A 5,000-nucleotide genomic window follows, 5' to 3' on the forward strand; every position below is an offset into this window, starting at 1 on the left:
CTGACGTGACAAATCGGATGATCCCGCAGGCATGCACTTACGATAATCACTATCAACGAACCTGCCGCCCCCTCCCCCCCCAAAATACACCTTTCCCTACAACGTGTACCTTAACCTAAGCTATATTGTACCTTAACCTAAGCGATATTGTACCTTAACCTAAGGTATATCGTACCTTAACCTAACCTACATTGCGCCTTCACCTAACCTACGTTGTACCTTAACCTAACCTACGTTGTACCTTAACCTAACCTACGTTGTACCTTAACCTAACCTACGTTGTACCTTAACCTAACCTACGTTGTACCTTAACCTAACCTACGTTGTACCTTAACCTAACCTACGTTGTACCTTAACCTAACCTACGTTGTGCCTTAACCTAACCTACGTTGTGCCTTAACCTAACCTACGTTGTGCCTTAACCTAACCTACGTTGTGCCTTAACCTAACCTACGTTGTGCCTTAACCTAACCTACGTTGTGCCTTAACCTAACCTACGTTGTGCCTTAACCTAACCTATGTTGTGCCTTAACCTAACCTATGTTGTGCCTTAACCTAACCTATGTTGTGCCTTAACCTAACCTATGTTGTGCCTTAACCTAACCTATGTTGTGCCTTAACCTAACCTATGTTGTGCCTTAACCTAACCTATGTTGTGCCTTAACCTAACCTATGTTGTGCCTTAACCTAACCTATGTTGTGCCTTAACCTAACCTATGTTGTGCCTTAACCTAACCTACGTTGTGCCTTAACCTAACCTACGTTGTGCCTTAACCTAACCTACGTTGTGCCTTAACCTAACCTACGTTGTGCCTTAACCTAACCTACGTTGTGCCTTAACCTAACCTACGTTGTGCCTTAACCTAACCTACGTTGTGCCTTAACCTAACCTACGTTGTGCCTTAACCTAACCTACGTTGTGCCTTAACCTAACCTACGTTGTGCCTTAACCTAACCTACGTTGTGCCTTAACCTAACCTACGTTGTGCCTTAACCTAACCTACGTTGTGCCTTAACCTAACCTACGTTGTGCCTTAACCTAACCTACGTTGTGCCTTAACCTAACCTACGTTGTGCCTTAACCTAACCTACGTTGTGCCTTAACCTAACCTACGTTGTGCCTTAACCTAACCTACGTTGTGCCTTAACCTAACCTACGTTGTGCCTTAACCTAACCTACGTTGTGCCTTAACCTAACCTACGTTGTGCCTTAACCTAACCTACGTTGTGCCTTAACCTAACCTACGTTGTGCCTTAACCTAACCTATGTTGTGCCTTAACCTAACCTATGTTGTGCCTTAACCTAACCTATGTTGTGCCTTAACCTAACCTATGTTGTGCCTTAACCTAACCTATGTTGTGCCTTAACCTAACCTATGTTGTGCCTTAACCTAACCTATGTTGTGCCTTAACCTAACCTATGTTGTGCCTTAACCTAACCTATGTTGTGCCTTAACCTAACCTATGTTGTGCCTTAACCTAACCTACGTTGTGCCTTAACCTAACCTACGTTGTGCCTTAACCTAACCCATATTGTACCTTAACCTAACCCATATTGTACCTTAACCTAACCCATATTGTACCTTAACCTAACCCATATTGTACCTTAACCTAACCCATATTGTACCTTAACGTAACCTAATTTGTGCCTTAACGTAACCTAATTTGTGCCTTAACGTAACCTAATTTGTGCCTTAACGTAACCTAATTTGTGCCTTAACGTAACCTAATTTGTGCCTTAACGTAACCTAATTTGTGCCTTAACGTAACCTAATTTGTGCCTTAACGTAACCTAATTTGTGCCTTAACGTAACCTAATTTGTGCCTTAACGTAACCTAATTTGTGCCTTAACGTAACCTAATTTGTGCCTTAACGTAACCTAATTTGTGCCTTAACGTAACCTAATTTGTGCCTTAACGTAACCTAATTTGTGCCTTAACGTAACCTAATTTGTGCCTTAACGTAACCCATGTTGTGCCTTAACGTAACCCATGTTGTGCCTTAACGTAACCCAATTTGTGCCTTAACGTAACCCATGTTGTGCCTTAACCTAACCTATATTGTGCCTCAACCTAACCTATATTGCGCCTTAACCTGACGCACGTTGTCGCTGAACCTGCTCTGTAATTGTTATGCAACTCGTTAAATTAGTGTAGTGTTGCCTAACCGCAACCCTCGCAATATAGTTCGCTATTCGCACTGCCCGGTCCCCTGTGTATCGCGTCATGTTAAACACCTTGCAGGTGTTGCTGACTTTCCACATGCTCCTGCTATACACTGTAATGTGGATAGCAGCAGGACGTACATGCCCCCCCCCCTTCCCCCCTGCCTTCGCAAGCTGGTCGTTGAGAAGTTTGCATGTTCAATGCCCTTCGCATGCCGACGTACTCAGCCTACGTTGTGGTACGGCCTGTCACCTGTCCGCCGATGTACGCAAAACCCACAAACTGTACTGCACATTGGTCCGTATGTACTGAATGATACATCGTGGCACATGTGTGACCGTACGACGACTGCGCCTAGCAACGGCAGACCATACAGTCCAAATATTGTGCACGCAGCTACGTGTCGTCTCCCTATAAGAGCTGGATTGCAGTGTGGTACGCCATTCAGACGTGTGGGAGGAACGGACGCCCTGGATGGCGATCAGCATGAGCAGTCTGTTGATGTAGTGGAGCGTGTATTCGGACGTAGTCGTCTCTTCTCACACACCGTGATAGCATGTTGCACCGCGTTCCACATCTGCGACATCCTGCAGAGGCCGGCTGACAGTCGTTCGCGCAATGGACACCGCATACGTACGGGGGCTACCTTCCACGTGTTCTCGAGGCGTGCACATGTTGTTGCGTCTATGTGGGCAGACGTAGTGTGTTGTGACACCTGACACAGGCATGCAATACTCGTTGCAAATGGCGATGGACGTCTACGTTTGCTGGTGACGTTACGCAAATGAACAACAGGTAACCCGTTGTGGTGCGGTTGTTCTCGCTAGAGGTGAATCAGTGTTGGCGACGATCGGTCGAGCTATTAACCGGTTGTTTCAGGGATACCCACCATGCCCACGAACGTGAAAGGGGACCCACCATGCCCACGAACGCGAAAGGGGATCTGGGTGTGAGGCGATACGCGGCGGTGGCTGGGTGGGACCGTCCCCGACCGGTGAGGGGGGGCCGCCCGGCGTGCTGGCAGCGCGGTGCGTGGGCGCACGCGCTACAGCCGGCTGGTGGGGGCGGCCAGTGGCAGGCGCGCCGGCCGACGGACGCGGCAGGCGGCGCAGCTGCGCGCCGGCGCCCCCTGCTCGCGGCGCCTTGCGGCCAAAGTAGGTCCTCGCGGGCCCGGTGCGAAGCGCGGTGGCCATCTGCAGTGTGCTGGTCCGATTGAGGACTGTGTGCGCTGAGGATGCGCCGCCGCCCGGCGCTCGGCGCCGCGACGCCGTCTGCTGCTCGGTCGCCCCAGCGGTTCTCGCAGGTGGTTTGTATCGCAGCTGTGCGGACGTGTTGGCGCGTGCGCTGTGCTGGGAGAGTTCGCTTCGGCACCCAAGTGGGGCTTTTGTCCTTCTGTGGCGCTGGCGTTGGAGCTGCCGGTCACCGTAGGTGGCGCGTGTTGTCTCCCGCCGGCAATGCCACGACAGCACGCTCCCGGGCCTCTGTCGGCAGCGGCAAGCTCAGTTGGGAGCACGGGTGGTCGCACCTAAAGCGTCTACTCGCCTAACTCCGGGCGATTGCGCCTCTCTCGAACCCGACCAAGTACTTAGGACGGCGCTGCGCGCCGCCGGGACCTGAGAGGGTTTCGAGGTGTGTTGTGCAGGGGAGCTCAGCCTCCTCCTGTTTGCAGAATAATTGAGCGGACGCTTGCGTGTTCGCGCGGGCCCCCGGGACACACTCCCGGGCGGCCGGCTGCTCAGCTCTAGTTGACGCAGCTCCCTGGTTGATCCTGCCAGTAGTCATATGCTTGTCTCAAAGATTAAGCCATGCATGTCTCAGTACAAGCCGCATTAAGGTGAAACCGCGAATGGCTCATTAAATCAGTTATGGTTCCTTAGATCGTACCCACGTTACTTGGATAACTGTGGTAATTCTAGAGCTAATACATGCAAACAGAGTCCCGACCAGAGATGGAAGGGACGCTTTTATTAGATCAAAACCAATCGGTCGGCTCGTCCGGTCCGTTTGCCTTGGTGACTCTGAATAACTTTGGGCTGATCGCACGGTCCTCGTACCGGCGACGCATCTTTCAAATGTCTGCCTTATCAACTGTCGATGGTAGGTTCTGCGCCTACCATGGTTGTAACGGGTAACGGGGAATCAGGGTTCGATTCCGGAGAGGGAGCCTGAGAAACGGCTACCACATCCAAGGAAGGCAGCAGGCGCGCAAATTACCCACTCCCGGCACGGGGAGGTAGTGACGAAAAATAACGATACGGGACTCATCCGAGGCCCCGTAATCGGAATGAGTACACTTTAAATCCTTTAACGAGTATCTATTGGAGGGCAAGTCTGGTGCGAGCAGCCGCGGTAATTCCAGCTCCAATAGCGTATATTAAAGTTGTTGCGGTTAAAAAGCTCGTAGTTGGATTTGTGTCCCACGCTGTTGGTTCACCGCCCGTCGGTGTTTAACTGGCATGTATCGTGGGACGTCCTGCCGGTGGGGCGAGCCGAAGGCGTGCGACCGCCTCGTGCGTGCTCGTGCGTCCCGAGGCGGACCCCGTTGAAATCCTACCAGGGTGCTCTTTATTGAGTGTCTCGGTGGGCCGGCACGTTTACTTTGAACAAATTAGAGTGCTTAAAGCAGGCAAGCCCGCCTGAATACTGTGTGCATGGAATAATGGAATAGGACCTCGGTTCTATTTTGTTGGTTTTCGGAACCCGAGGTAATGATTAATAGGGACAGGCGGGGGCATTCGTATTGCGACGTTAGAGGTGAAATTCTTGGATCGTCGCAAGACGAACAGAAGCGAAAGCATTTGCCAAGTATGTTTTCATTAATCAAGAACGAAAGT

At 50.9% G+C, this 5,000-nt stretch overlaps 1 non-coding gene across 1 annotated transcript in view; it reads left to right on the forward strand.

Moving 5' to 3' along the window:
- The first annotated feature begins 3,921 nt into the window (after window positions 1–3,921).
- LOC126447537 (small subunit ribosomal RNA) overlaps window positions 3,922–5,000 on the forward strand; it is a 1,909-nt gene continuing 830 nt past the window's right edge. The window contains exon 1 of the ribosomal RNA XR_007583744.1: window positions 3,922–5,000. This exon is cut by the window's right edge and continues 830 nt beyond it. This is a non-coding gene — a ribosomal RNA (small subunit ribosomal RNA).

This window comes from Schistocerca serialis, unplaced genomic scaffold (assembly GCF_023864345.2).
Source record: "Schistocerca serialis cubense isolate TAMUIC-IGC-003099 unplaced genomic scaffold, iqSchSeri2.2 HiC_scaffold_511, whole genome shotgun sequence".
NCBI lineage: Eukaryota > Metazoa > Arthropoda > Insecta > Orthoptera > Acrididae > Schistocerca > Schistocerca serialis.